Source organism: Sus scrofa, chromosome 1 (genome assembly GCF_000003025.6).
Source record: "Sus scrofa isolate TJ Tabasco breed Duroc chromosome 1, Sscrofa11.1, whole genome shotgun sequence".
Classification (NCBI taxonomy): Eukaryota; Metazoa; Chordata; class Mammalia; order Artiodactyla; family Suidae; genus Sus; species Sus scrofa.
The window spans coordinates 80,098,977-80,115,110 of NC_010443.5; the positions used below are offsets into that span (position 1 = coordinate 80,098,977).

Genomic DNA, 16,134 nt, shown 5'->3' on the forward strand with positions numbered 1-16,134 from the left:
AACCCTGATAAATCTTGTTATTAAGCTCATGCCTTCAAATCCAAAGACACACAGTAAGGTCACTTCTTGAGCATTTGGGGTGTACATTGGTGGAAATGCATTGCTTCTGGACTTTTCCCCTTACTGGTTTTAAGATTCAGCATTTTAGGTTGTTAAATTGGTTTCCATGTCTACATCTGCTCTCTAGGTTAAATGCCTTTTGGCTATTGTGTTTTTTTTGTTGTTGTTGTGTTTTGTTCTGCATTTTTATTTTTTAAATTAAAGTATAGCTCATTTACAATGCTTTGCCAATTTCTACTGCATAGCAAAGTGACCCAGTCATATACATATATACTTTCTTTTTCTCATATTATCTTCCATTACATTCTATCCCAAGAGAATGAACATTATCCCCTGTGCTGTATAGTAGAACTTCATTGCTCATTGTTTCTTTTATCCCATGCTTTTGTCCTTATAAATGTGTGCCTTTTTGGTCATTTCATTAGGGCTTCAGTATGCTAGTATACCATAACTACTCTGCTTACTATGGCATCTTCATCAGAGAGCAGAGTACCTGGCACTTAGACGGCCCCTATTAAGTATCTGTTGACTGAATGAAGTAGTCATTACCACGTATAGTGCTTCTCATCCTTCTCATGTAACAAGCCTCCTCCAATGGAGCAAATTCTCTGGATTATTGCTGGGCAGATACAACATTATATTATACTGATATAATGTTATAAGATCTTAAATATTCTTTGTCACCTTAATGTAAAACCGTGTAGGGAGCTCACTGATCTCTTAGAATGTAGCTGTTGTGAGCCTTTTTGGAGCTAATGCACTGTCCAGACTAGCACCGAACACCAGTCTCCAAAAACGACAAAGAACATCTCTGTGGCCGATACTGCCATCTGTCCTGGTTTCCACTTAATATGTATATTAGTTGTTTGAATAGGTTCTTGGATGGTGAAGGTCACTTTATTGCTGCCCTTTGAATGTGAGGTCATCTTGAATAACCTCAAACCACAGCTGTGACCAAAGAGAAAACGCCTTAAACTGCTGACAAAAGCTCTTGGTCCAAATTTAATGATGGTCTAATAACATTAAATATAGAAAATATAGAACAAAGGAAAAAACTTGAACTCAAAAGAACAAAAGAAACCCATTGCATATATCCTGACATTTTTTCCTCCTAAAGGAAGTACTTCAAAGTGTACATACCTCATACTTAAGTGTTCTCTTTTGCTCCCTCTACTAAAGTTATTTTCAATCACAAAATAATAATTATTACCAAACAAAAATGTATTTAAAGGGGATCATTCCTGTCACTCAATGCTGCCTTATTAGCACAGAATGCTGTCCATGTGAAACTAGGCTCCTTGTTTTACTAGAGAGATACTTAAACAGATCACTTACCAACTGTTGAAATAAATGTTGTGTTATGGGCAGAGAAAGATGAATGAGAATCAAATTCAATGAGAATCAATTTTGAGGCAGGTAGTTTCTAGGCTCTGAAAGTAAAAGAGTGGATATTGGCTAAATGGAAGAGACTTTGCTTTGGTACTTGTGGCAGCATGAGGCTGAGTGAGGAGAAACCTCAGTGCACAGCCCTGGATCCTCAAACACCCACCCACCCAGTGCCTTCCAGTATCAAAAGCTGGGGCTTCACAGTTACTCTGGGATGTCTGTGGAGGTAACTATTTTCTGAGGAAAAGCTTGGCTCTGTTCACTGTGGTCCCCTGGCCCATCCCAGGGACCTTTCTGGAGGCATTCTTCCTGATTAGACTTCTTAATTTCTGTGAACAAAGCTTATTTGGCTGATTGTAAAAGCACCTGTACCTTGACAACGCAGGCGCTTAAATTTCAGGTTCTTTCAAATGCTGTAACCTTGAACTCTGTTGGCAACTTTTTCTGCAGGGCAAAAAGTGGTACCTAATTTTCAATACCCTATAGAAACATATACTGCTCTTCAAGAGAGAAAAGTTTTTCTGGAACTAAATTAAATTGGTCATTGTAATCTTTAGGTAAGAAATAACATAATACATATTAAATAACATAATAGATATTATTTTGGACAAGGATTTTAACATGGAGAAATATTTTTCACAGGGTTATTTTTGTATCATCGTCAGTAAGTGGCAGGCACAGTATCATAATTTTTGAAGGCATTTTGGTTGTGCTGTAATGTATGCACACAGATTTCTAAATAACCTGATGATGGTTACAAATACTTATAAGGTACTTCTGTGCCAACACGATGATAAACACTTTACACAGATGAATCCATTTAATCCTAATTACCTTCAGAGATAGACACTTATCATTATCCCATTTTACAGATGAGGGAATTAACTCAAAGAGAGGTTAATATCTTGCCCAACATCCCACTGTTTAGTGGAAAAAACACAAGGCTAGGACCTGTCTCTATACAGTCCATTCCACTTTTTTGGGCCTGCCTTTTTTTTTTTTTTTTTTTTTTTTTTTTAATCACTTCTTTCAGCTTGGACTTTTGGAGGTATTTGTATAATGATAAATTTAAAACTAAACTCCAAGAACCTACTATCTTGTAATTCTATTTTTTTTTTAATTGAAAAAATTTTTGTTTTTTAGGGCCACTCCCACAAGAGATGGAGGTTCTGAGGCTAGGGGTTGAATCAGAGCTGTGGCCACCGGCCTATGCCACAGCCACAGCAACTCGGGATCCGAGGCGTGTCTGCAACTTACACCACAGCTCATGACAACACTGGATCCTTAACCCACAGAGCAAGGCCAGGGATCAAATCTGCATCCTCACAGATATTAGTTGGGTTTGTTAACTGCTGAGCCACGACTGGAGCTCCTATCTTGTAATTCTTTTTTTTTTAAACTTTTTTATTTTTATTTATTCATTTATTTATTTATTTTGTCTTTTTTTGCCATTTCTTGGGCTGCTCCTGCGGCATATGGAGGTTCCCAGGCTAGGGGTCGAATCGGAGCTGTAGCTGCCAGCCTACACCACAGCCACAGCAATGCAGGATCTGAGCCGTGTCTGCAACCTACACCACAGCTCACGGCAATGCCGGATCCTTACCCACTGAGCAAGGGCAGGGATCGAACCCACAACCTCATGGTTCCTAGTCGGATTCATTAACCACTGCGCCACGACAGGAACTCCCTATCTTGTAATTCTAAAGTGTCAATTAAAAGAGCCTCATCCAGGAGCAAGGTTGACATCCCTCCCATTTTCAAAAATTAAGGAGAGTGTCTGCAGTCCAAGGGAGGGTCACAGATTATTCAGCCAGACCTCAGAATTATGGAATGTGGGGGATTATTGGTCCTTAAGTCATAGGCTTTTTTTGGGATAAAGAGTGCTAAAGAGAAATAAATCACTCCAACGTCAACAAAACATATCTGCTATCACAATCTCAAAGAATTTCCATCATGAACTTCTATGCTACGTAATGGGCATATGTTATTTTTCTCCACAGTTTCTATAGAAGCTTCATATTACCTAAGTTGTTTTTTCCTCCCCTTTGAAAAAATTTTTACTTGATAGCAGCATGTGTGTGTTTTTCTTTTCTTTTTCTTTTCAGATTCTATCATGCTAACATCACAGCAGTTTTTACGGAATGACTAAGTGGTTAATGCCCTGTCTGCCCATTCATAGAACACATTAAATCAGCAAGTTCTGATTAATCATTGATGTGCGGGATATTGGAGATCAAAGCTACCTGTTTCCTGATTTGATCATATTTGGTGGAGCAACAGGCATAAAAAAATGATGACAGTTTAATGTAGTAAAGGCTAAAGGAGAAATATACATAAATATAAATATATACAGAGAGAGAGTAGGGGGGAGCTTAAGAGAAGGAAAACTATAATGCCTTGGAAGATTCAAGGAAGTCCTCACAGAGGAAGTGATATTTGAATCATATTTTAAAGGACACAAGTTGGACCTGATGAACAAAAGTATTATGGGTCAAGGGAAAACCTTGTGGGTCACAAGGAGCTTGGTGCGCTGGGGGATGACAACAGCTGTAGTATAGGCATGTGTGTGTGAAGAAACGTCACACGGAGGCTGAGATAGATTCTGGCATCATTCCGCCAGATTTGACCTCTGGCACTGCCCTTGGATAACTTCCTTATTAACTTCTCTGCACCATAATTTCCTTATTTATTATCACAGGGAAAATAATAGTATTTAAACTAAAGGGTTTTTGAGAGTTAAATAAAATAGTATGGGAAAGGAGTTCCCGTCATGGCTCAGAGGTTAACAAACCCGACTAGTATATACCCATGAGAATGCAGGTTTGATCCCTGGCCTCCCTCCATGGGTTAAGGATCTGGCGTTGCCATGAGCTATGGTGTAGTTTGCAGATGTGGCTTGGATCCCATGCTGCTGTAGCTGTGGTGTAGGCTGGCAGCTACGGTGCCTATTCGACCCCTAGCCTGGGAACCTCCGTATGTGGTGGGTGCGGCCCTAAAATGACAAAAAAAAAAAAAAAAAGTACTGGAAAGCCCTCGGTATGGTCCTGGGCACATAATAAGCACTTATTAAATGTTAACTATTATTATTATTATCCCAAAGGGACAACTAATTCTCAAGCAATCAATATCACTCTTAAAGGTGAAATTTCCTCTCCATGTGTCTTCACACTGAAAGTAAGTAACTTTAGATTATGCTTATAGATTTCTTTGACTCAAGTACTCTCTTCTATAAATCAGAAGGCTATTGATGGAAGGCAGCTTCCCAATTCAGGTGTTCTGAGTGGTGTCTAAAGAGCCGTTTCATTGAAGCATTCTGATCTAACATCAATTCAGTCGATGAATGATGGATGGGCACAAAAATTAAGTGCAAGACACTCATACCGCCACTAGACAGCTTATGTACATACATCAGAAGTTACCTTAATGTTATTTTCAAGACATATAAAGTCTATTTTTGGGAAGACGAATGATATTGAGAGAAATAAGTTCTCATTTAAACTTGGATAACAGGCGTCTTACCCTTTCATTGACTAAATGTGGGCATTTGAATGGAAGAAAGACCTGAAGAGATTCATTCCCTAAAAGGTGCCTTCTTCTAGCTGAATACTCTTAAGGGACTATGATCACGCCAGTGGACACCACTTAAAGATACAAGGCAAGTTAGCAGAACATGCAGTCTTTACGTTCATTTTTTTTGTCATTTTTTTGGTCTTTTTTCTAGGGCTGCACTCATGGCATATGGAGGTTCCCAGGCTAGGGGTCTAATTGGAGCTCTAGCCACCAGCTTATGCTGCTCAGTGGGATCTGAGCAGCATCTGTGACGTATACCCAGCTCATGGCAATGCCGGATCCTTAACCCACTGAGCGAGGCCAGGGATTGAACCTGCAACCTCATGGTTCCTAGTCGGATTCGTCAATCCCTGAGCCACGACGGGAACTCCATACATTCAGATCCCATGTCCCATCACTTCCCAGATGAGAGTTTAAGTCATAATTAAAAGTGCCGAGAGCCATTGTGGACTGCCTGTTTGAATGACACTACAGGTTTAGGTGGACCTGTTTTTCCAGAGCAGAAATTCAGCAGGATAGACCAAGTTCCACAGTTTGGAGATCTTTTCTAGTTTCCTGGATAAGACCAATTTGTTCTTGGATTTTGCCTGTGAGTTGGGGTGGAGGTGGAGTAAACGAAGGAGCATAAAGATCTTTCCCAATCTGTCCTTTCACAGAGCAGGGCTTCTCTGTGAGAATAAGACCTTACATCCTTTAAGTAACTTCTTTTAGCTTATTCTTTCTCTGTATTTACTCTTTACTTTAAAATGGTATTCTGAAAATGTACTGTCCCAATTCCAATGACAAAGCCTAAAGATTAGGGAGTGGCCCTTTGGAAAATCTCCTCTCTTCTTGGTTTAAAACTCAAATACTGGCATCTTTTCTAGGATCTTTTAACCAGACTGGAGCTCCACAAGAAGACACCTCAAATTCCATGGGATATAGTTCCCTGTGCTGTACTGTAGGACCTCGTTGCTTATCCATTCTAAAGGGAGCAGTTAGCTGATTTGCTTAATGGTGCTTTGAAAAATACATTTTTAGAGGGGAATTAGAATCATTATGAAGGAGAGGCTAAATTTCTGGTAAATTTGCAAATGACAAAAAATAAAAGATTAAACAAGACATGGGAAGAGGACTGATTTAGGAAAAATTTCCTTTGAAGTGAAAAGAAGTAAAGGCCTTGAAAAGACAAGATAATTTCAGCTGCCGGATGGAGACAGCATGAGGCCCCAGGACCACAGCCAGCTTCCCATGAACCAGCCATTTTTGGCTGAAATGAGAAGGGACTGCTCTAGTCCATGGAACAATCAGGGTTAAGGGACAAAGACAGGGGGAAGGTTTAAGGGCAGTTAGCACCTTCTTTCCCACATCACAGCAGGGCTGTTACAGAAGGTGGCTGGTCAGGCTAGGTGAAGAAATTTGGGCTGGCTCCATACGTGCAAGTAAGTAAACCTAAGGAAATAATTGAGCTTACTTGGAAGCATCCTATGCTTATTGTGAACACTGCTTTGTGGACCATGTGGATTTAGAAAGAAATTTAGTAGAAATTAGAGATTAGTGAAAATATCTGCTGCTTAGTCAAAGTTCTTGTTTTCAAGAAAATAAGTGCATAAATGAGATAATTACAGGTTGTATACTTAATTCTCAGGATGGGCTACGTCTGAGGACAGCCAAACACCAGTCTATGACATATACCCCCATAACCCCTTTTCTCAGGAGCAGCGCTCCAGATGTTTAATGCCCTCAATCAGTGAGCTGGCCAAAAAAGGTTGATTCTAGAATAACAGATGTTTTACAGACTTAAAACATCACATGTGATTTCAAATAGATACCTGGGTGCTTCCAAGATGAGGGCAACTTTCCAGAAATAGAACTGAGGGAATACTGGTAGGGATAAAAATATCCACATCCTAAAATGTTCATTTCGTTATTATCAAAGTAATAAAATGGGAATATAGAATACTTATGTTTTAGCCAAACACATAAATAGGAACATACAAATAGCATACCATGAACCAAAATTACCAGGGGAAAAGAGCAACAAACAAAATATTCAAGTGCAAAAATGACAATGTTTTGGGGACCTTTGGCCACAAAGGATGCAGGCATAGTATAAGGTATTAGAACAAAATAAATGCACCCATGCTTTCTGGAATTAGTCAGGTCTGTGCTAGATCAGCATGGCGTTCTCCAGTGTGCAAATCTGTGGAATACTGCTTCTATGAGATACTCCATTACAAAAAAGTTCTATGATAAAACACATTCGAAAAATGTGGCAAAACATTTTTCTCTCTTGCAATTTTACAATGTACACAAGCAAATTAAAGGCCCTGAGAAGTCCCATAGTAAAGAAAAGTTTGTCTTTATTTTACATCCAGACCTCACCACTGGAAGGACAAATAAAAATGAAAAACAAGAGGCTTTTCCTCATTGAAAATTAGGGGAGAGACTCTCTCAACCCTGCCTTCCTTTACCTAGAGCATTTATTTTAGAAAATTTATCATTGTAAATTCCTTCTCCTGTCTTTAAAATGTATATAAATACTTTCGAAAACTAGATAGGCCTTTTGTCAACTTTATGACCCAAGGACTTGGGAGCCATTTTTTTGAAAAGCAAACATCCAGGAAAACAGTACCCCTCTCTCTCAAATCCTGGAGGAGGGCAGGAGCCCAACTTCAAAGGATACCCTGCTCCACTGCAGAGTTACCTCCTGTTACTAAGATATGAAGAATGTTTTTCCTCAAAATGTATCCAATAAGCTAATCCAGATGTCACCTCAATTACCAGGTAAAGTTAGGATACACTATAAGTGACAAACTGTTCTGTCAAGTCCTCCTATTTGAGGACTAGTTATTGGGTCTGTAATGGGTTGAATCTGCTCGCCGATACAAGGGAGTCTCTTGTTGGACAGTGTGTGATGTCCACCATATTTTAACTTAATGTTTATTCAATAATAAAAGTGTTTTCTTTTTCCACTCCTTTTGTGTAGAGGATTTCTGGGTTGGTGGAAGATTTTGTTGCAATTATTCTTCTCCAACACTGTACACATCTGAGCCATCACCTCCCACTGCCATTTTATGAACACCAATGAACAATGTGCACATTTTGGGAATCACTGGTTTACAGTATTCTACTTAAAATGACTCCAGGAGTTCCCATTGTGGTGCAGCAGAAACCAATCTGACTAGGAACCATTCGGTTTGATCCCTGGCCTCCATCAATGGGCTAAGTATCTGGCGTTGTCGTGAGTTGTGGTGTAGGTCACAGAGGCAGCTTAGATCTGCCGTTGCTGTGGCTGTGGTATAGGTCGGCAGCTACAGCTCTGATTAGACCCCTAGCCTGGGAGTCTCCATATGCCACGGGTGTGGCCTTAAAAAGACTAAAGACAAAAACCAAAAAGTGACTCCAAATATCTTAAGATCTCAATTACCTTAAGAACGAGAATTAAGAAAATTTGCCTGAAAAAGAGACAGAGAACTTAAGTTTCTTTAGGCGTCTTTCTCATCTGGGCTTCCTCACCTGAACCACTGGACACAAAGCGACGACTGTGCACCTCTTTCAAGGATGCTACATAATCCATCCCATTCTACATACCCAAGAGAGAACTGACTTTATTATATACAAGAGATCTTTAAGAATTAAGAATCTTTAATTCTCTTGTGAAATTCCAGTTGAGAAAGGCTGTCTTACTGTCACCTCCTTTAAGAGCAAAACATTTTCTCTGCTGATGACTTTTCTTTAGACTTTACATTCATAAAGGCAATTGTTGGCTCGGCATTTCCATCTAAATGTCTAATAAGCAGCTCAACTCAATATCTCCAGTACTAAATTTGATCTTTCATCATAACCCTGCTCCTCAAAATATCTCCTCCATCTCAGTTGATCTCCATTCTTCTAGCTTTCAAGTCAAAAAAAATCTTAGAGTCATCCTTGATCCCTTTTTTCACCTATACTGAAGAAATCTTGTTGGCTCTACCTTGTCAATATGTCTAGAACTGACCACTCCTCACTACCTCTACTGCTATCATCCAGGAAGGAGAAAACACCATCTCTTGCCTGTCTATCCCAAGAGGCTTTTATGAGTCTCTCTGCTTGTACAGGTAGCTTCCATCCAGTCATTCTCATCATGGCAGCCAGACTGGTCCTTTAAACAGTTATCTTTCTGACCTCATCCTGGCACACTCTCTCCTTGCTATTCAAATATGCTAGGTAACTTTCACCTTAGAGTCTCTGCAATGACAGTTCCCTCTGCCTGGAATATGCTCTAAATGGTCACATTCCTCACATGAAGTCTTTACTGAAATGTCACCTTCTCAGTGAATCTACTTTAACTATACTACTTAAAATTGCAACCTACATCACCAATCCTTGGTACTCCTGATCACCCTTACCCTGCTGTTCCCCCCACACATAGTACAAGTTTCCTTCTGATAGACTAGATAATTTATTTCTTTTTATGTTTATTGATATTTTCTGATTCTTCTCTCTCCCCACCTCTAAAATATAAGTGCCATGAAGGTAGGGGTCTTTGTATCCAAGTGCCTAGAGAGATCCTGGCACAGAGGAGGCAAGCAATGAACATTTAAATAAATTAAACAAATGGAGTTTGAAACTGGCAGCAGATGAGATTAAGATTTGATGCATGAGAAAAAAAATATTCCAGTAGCCTGGTCATCAGGTTCATGGATAGGTTAATGATCAAGGTCACGAAAATCCCTTCATAGTAAATCATAAGCCTACACACAGTCTAAACGGTCTTACACAGTGAGGGGAAGCTGGCCTGGAGGCAGCGTAATGAAAACGACATTGGCAGGTTCAGAGAGCTCTGCTGTTTTATAAGGGAAATGGAAGAAGGAAAACTTGAGGTATACTCTCCTCTCCTGTCCTTTCTTCCTTCTTCCTTCCTTTCCTCCTCCTTCCACTCTCCCTCCCTCCCTTCCTTTCCTTCCTTCCTGGTGGAGGGTACCAACTTACTTTATTTGAAGGAATAATACTGAGGCTAAACTTTTCCTTCAAAGTCAATCTGGGAGTAATCTACTGACTAGGAGCTTGATTAAATCTCCCTAAATGAAAATGAAAACTGAGGTCATAAATCCTTCCTGACTAAGTGGTCTTGCAAATAATTTAAATTTGATATTACTCTTAGGCTCACAGGCAATAACTTCAATGTCTTAACTAAAAACAGAAGGGAAAGTTGAGGTGTGGTTGATTCAACCATTTTGTAATCAGAACTGAGGGTTGGCTGGCTAATTGGAAAAGCTGGAGAAGGAGGGAGTTTGACAATTAATACGCATTATGCATTTCATTTTAACTTAAAACATATGAATCATCTTTTGAAGAAGAATCAAAGCCTTTTCCTTGAGTGGAAGTCGGGTGATTAGTGTTCTTTATTTTCTTCCTTGCTCAGTCACAGTCATATTTCATCATTTACAAATTCCAGTTTCATTTCTTTAAAGTAAAACCTTAAAGACAGCTGTGAAAAATTTTGAGTGGCAACTCCTAATTTGTTTTTTTAAATGTAAAGATTTTGTATTATAATAATATTTGCACAATTAGTTTTTTAAAATGATTCTAAAAGTATATTCTGAAATAATTTCTTGGGTAATTTTATATTCTAGGAATGAATATATTTTATTATTAATCTTTCTAGACTTAAATATCTTCATCAGTCTTTTAGAGGTGTCTTGTCTAAGTCCATTTTTTTTTGTTTGTTTGTTTTTTTAGGGCTACACCTGATGCATATGGTGGTTCCCAGGCTAGGGGTCGAATTCAATCCAAGTGTGTAACTACTACACAAAATACAATTACCACAAATAGTTTGGGGGCAAATGCCACAGCACAAGTGGTGGACAGAGAAATGCAAAGTGACCTAGAGAGTCCCACACTGGCTATATACATTCCACATGCCTTGAGCCCAATGGTACAACTAGTGTTTGGTTTTTCCAAGCAATGACAATTCTCAAGTTTTCTGACACCAGCCAGGTGTCCTATGATTCAATTCAATTTCAACAGTAACTACCCAGAGTAAGCAAGTAAGCACAGATCCTCCCCTTTTAAGGGCTCAATTCCGCAAGATTGTCCCCACTTCAGATGCCAGTCTCAAGCTATCCAGGTCCCAAGCTATCCATACTTCTGTCGTCCTTGGTTATAAGTTCAAGGGTCCCCTCACCCCAGGTTCAATATTCAGTACAACTACTCATAGAACTCAGGCAAACACTATACTTATGCGATTGGTTCATTATAAAGGATACAACTTAGGAACAACCAGATGGAAGAGATGCATAGGGCAAGGCATGGGCGGTGGGGGTGGTGCAAGCTGCTACACCCTCTCCAGTTGTGCCACCCTTCCAGCACATTCACCAACCCAGAATCTCTTATAACATCACTGTTGCAGAGTCTTTAATTGAAGTGTCATACAAAGGTATAGTTGATTAAATCACTGGCCATTGGTGATTGAACTCAATCTCTAGCCCCTCTCCCCTTCCTGGACATTGAGGGGTGGGGCTGAAAGTTCCAACCTTTTTTCTTCTTTTTTTTCTTTTCATGGCTGCACCTGTGGCAGTTTTGGAAGTTCCCTGGCTGGGGGTCAAATCGGAGCTGCACTGAGGCCCATACCATGGCCATGGCAACATCGGATCCAAGATGGATGATGATTTTCGCTGCAGCTTGCAGCAATGCTGGATCCTTAACCCACTGAGTGAGGCTTGGGATCCATTCTGAATCCTCAGAGAGACTCTGTCAGGTTCTTAAATCACTGAGCCACAACGGGAACTCCTAAAAGTTCCAATCTTCTAATCACTAATCACTTGGTTGGTTTATCTAGGCCCTGCTACCCCATAAGTTATTACAGTAGCAGACAATGAGACATTGCTATCACTCAGGAAATTCCAACAGTTTTAAGAGTTTTGTGCTGGGATGGGGTGGGGGGAGGAGCAAAGACCAAATATATTTTTATTATATCACAAATGATTACAGTATAATAGTGACCCTATATGTTTACCTACTTTCCCTTCTGGGCTGTGTGCCCCATGAAGGCAGTTTCTTTTATCCATTTTTATTTTTTCTCCTGATGCACAAAGCTCAAAAATGTTTAATAGAGGTGTGAGTGCCTGAATGAAACAAGCAAATTACATTTTAGTAGTCTATAATATTGTCCCTTAAGAAAAAATGATAGAGCTAAACATTGTAGCAGAAATGAAACTGTTACAGGCAATTATAATAATCCTATGACGAAATTCTAATTAACTAAATAATGGCATGTGGAAACCCTGACATCTAGCCCCAGCTTGGTCACATGCCCACTATATATGATTGGGCAAGTCACATAACCCCTCTAGGTCTGACTGTTCTCAACTGTAAAACAGGAAAAATAATGCCCTCTTTATCACAGAGCAGTATTATGAAGGTTAAATAAAATAAGGTACTAAGATGCTTGTAACTTTAAAATTACAGTCACATAAGAGCAATTAAAGTGGTACTAAATATATAGTATTAATAAACATAAAGTCTGACTTCTGAGCAGCAAAAGAATATTAATGAAAACGAATAGGAAAAAGTCAGATACGGTCTATTTGGATCCTGCAAGAGGCTGAAAAGGTTGGCATTGTATACATAGCTCACCCTGACCCTCCAGATCATCAAGTTTGAGAAGGCTGTGGCACAGAAACAGAAGGGGCATTGGAGAGTATATTAAACATTACCTGGTCTTCAGTCCATTGGGGTCTGATGCTGTAATCAATGGGAAATCTTCCTGCATAAAGGCTGGAACATACAATATATCATGTTCAACCCTTTCCAATAAGGTTATTTATTGCTATTCAATTCCCATTTCCCTCAGGTTTTGGCAAGATTATAGAATTTATTCTTCTACATGGTAGCCAGCCAAGTAAATCACATTGCATATTTTCACTGTCACACATTTTTCTCACCCAGCATCAGTGGCTTTCTGTCTTTGTCCCCAGAGTATCTTAAAATTTAGCTGTATAAGCTTCCCTTTCATAATTCTGCAATTACATATTATAGCTTCCCTCCTAATATTTTCTTTCTTTTTTTTTCTAATATTTTCTTAATAAAAATTTTGGAAAAAAACCCATAGTGGATCAACAACAAAACCAAAGACAAGCTGATAAATATTACGGATGAAACACTTGTCCTTGTAGACAAAAGGTATTGGTTGATATTAAAGCAAAAATAATACTATCTCTGCCACAGGGTCTCCAAACACTTCATTAGAAATACACAAACACAAAGAGCTGCATTAGAGCAGCCTCATGGGCCCCTGCCAAGGACAGTAATAGTGAAGACAGCTCACCCCCTCTCCTCTCTGCCAAGCATTCTGAGTAAGAGTGTACAGTCTTGAGATCTGCTAAGGTTATACTGCACTATAACTCAGTGGCTCTCACTTTTTTTAAAAATTTACTTTTGTAGGCAGTCCTTTTGGTAAGAAAAAAGACACCATCTTTCATCTACAGCACTTTTTTCCAATCTCCAATGGGAAAAAAATCTTGGTGATAACAATATTATTCCATACTATATTACATGACATTATTACTTTACTATACAGTACTATTCTATGCTATTATTATACTCTACTGTTCATATACTTCAGTATAACTGTACCATTGTACACTATATATGCTATGCTGTACTCTACTATATATAATATCCTATACCATGTAATTTCTGATGGGATGTTTGCATACATATATTTACTTTAGCAATAAGGTGCATAAATAATTCATCTCTGAACCACAATATATAGTATGTCTTAAAGCATAGTTACTGTAAGTTAAGGTCAAAAATATTGTTTATAAAAGTAGGGATAACTACTTCAGGGTTAACTAGGTAGTACATAATAAACAAAATCTGTAACAATTAATTAAAACTAGCAATAACATATAACAAGGAATAGCAGCAACTGAAAACCCTGACCAACTCAAAGTGACACGGTTGAGGCACTGATCACATGTTCTTTCTAAAAATGGGGCAATTTCAATGTTGTATATGCACTTACAGGAGGTTTCTGACTGCTGCCCAGTGGTCGGGTTCTTGGTCAAGTTCTTGATAAATTCTGACAATCATTAGCTTCAAGTTATAAATGACAAGTTTTAAAAAATATTAATAATTCACTATTAGTAATTAATGGCATAGGTGCTTTTCAGCAGGGACACTGTCCATATTGGGGGTTGGAAATCATGGGCACTGGTCACTCTCCTAGATAATTACTGTCTCCTGATCCTCTGAACACTAAATGCCAATGGAATCATTCAGTTTTTGTAATCCTCAAAAAGACCAAGGCCAAAGGCTTGCTAGTAGGGGGAAGGTGGTGTTGAGAATCATACTGCTTGTAAAAACCCAAAAAGGATTGGTGCAGGAGTTTCTATTGTGGTTCAGTGGGTTAAGGACCCAACATTGTCTCTGTGAGGATGCAGGTTTGATCCCTGGCCATGCTCAGTGGGTTGCCGCAAAGCTCTGGTGTAGGTCACAGAGGCTACTGGGATAGGGTGTTGCCACAGCTATGGAGTAGGCTGGCAGCTGCAGCTTTGATTTGACCCCTGGCCCAGAAACTTCCATATGCCACAGGTGTGACCATAAAAAGAAAAAAAAGAATTGGTGCATGGACCAATCTGCATTCCACCAGAAAGAACTCATCCTCTCATATTGCCTTGGTGACTCTGAATCTGGCCAGGCTAAGACAGATACATTTCTTAGCGCTGTGTTGTAGGAAACAACATCTTGGCCTTCTTTACCTGTTCTGTGACTCCACATGAGTTTTTTTTCTAAATTCTCTGAGCTTCAGCTTTCTCAATTTTGAGAAGGGGATAATAATGCCTGGTTTAACTATTTTATATAATTCTATGTGAAGGGTTTTGTAAATTGTAAAGCATGATGCAAAAAGATACTATTAATTTTATTAGTTTTTAAACATCAGAGACTGCCTTGAATTATATGTCCATTTCTCAAATGCAGTGGTTACAGAGCTACACTCTAAGCTCAATAAATATTCCTGAGCAATGAATGCAATGGATCTAGCTAAAGACCAACAGGGAGGATAAAGTTAAAATCCATAAGAGATCACAGCAATTACTGGAATGTAAATGGCAGGCAGTAGTCCAGTTACAGTGAGTTGGGTTGTGGGTGGGAGCATCAGTGGACTATCGAGATTTTCCAAATCACTTACTTACTGCTGAATTAAAATGTATAATGTTCTTTCCTATAATCTATATTTTTGGTAAGACCATAGATTCTCTACAGTCAAGTCAATTCAATCAAGCAAAGTATTATGAAACATGCACTAAGTTGGCACTGATTTTGCTTTGAGAATTTTTAATAACATATTGAAATCCTTCAAAATATGCATTTCTAGTTCCTTTTTTTTATTACTGAAGAAAACACTTTATTTTCTATTTTAAAAGCTTCTTTTCAAAAAAAACCTTCCCCTATGAGGTACCACCTTACACCAGCCAGAATGGCCATCATCAAAAAGTCTACAAACAATACGTGCTGGAGAGGGTGTGGAGGAAAAGGAACCCTATTACACCTTTAGTGGGATCGTAAATTGGTGCAACCATTGTGGAAAGCAGTATGGAGATTCCTCAGAAAACTAAACATAGAACTACCATTTGACCCAGCAATCCCACTCCTGGGCATCTATCCAGAGAAAACCATGACTCACAAAGACACATGTACTCCGATGTTCATTGCAGCACTATTTACAATAGCCAACACATGGAAACAACCTAAATGTCCATCAACAGAGGAGTGGATCAAGAAGATGTGGTACAGGAGTTCCCATTGTGGTGCAGTGGAAATGAATCCGACTAGGAACCATGAGGTTGCTGGTTCGATCCCTGGCCTTGCTCAGTGGGTTAAGGATCCGGTGTTGCTGTGACACCTGATTCACCTGGGAATCTCCATATGTCGCAGCTGCAGCCCTAAAAAGCAAAAAAAAAAAAAAAAAAGATGTGGTACATATACATAGTGGTATATTACTCAGCCATTAAAAGGAACTAAATACCAGCATTTTTAGCAACATGGATGGACCTAGAAATTATCATGCTAAGTGAAGTCAGCCATACAATGAGGCACCAACATCAAATGCTTTCACTGACAAGTGGAATCTGAAAAAAGGACAGATTG

General features: G+C 39.1%; 1 protein-coding gene across 5 annotated transcripts in view; it reads right to left on the reverse strand.

Moving 5' to 3' along the window:
- Positions 1-16,134, reverse strand: part of HS3ST5 (heparan sulfate-glucosamine 3-sulfotransferase 5) — a 183,656-nt gene that overhangs the window by 142,492 nt on the left and 25,030 nt on the right. For 2 of the 5 annotated variants that reach the window (XM_021073406.1, XM_021073394.1), the window contains exons 2-3: positions 12,696-12,756; positions 1,396-1,490 (exon numbers count right to left, since the gene is read on the reverse strand). The exons of 2 other annotated variants lie outside the window; for them this stretch is intronic. The gene's annotated coding sequence lies outside the window, so the exon portion shown is untranslated. The remainder of the gene's footprint in view (positions 1-1,395; positions 1,491-12,695; positions 12,757-16,134) is intronic. One more of the 5 variants, XM_021073400.1, reaches the window with a different exon arrangement.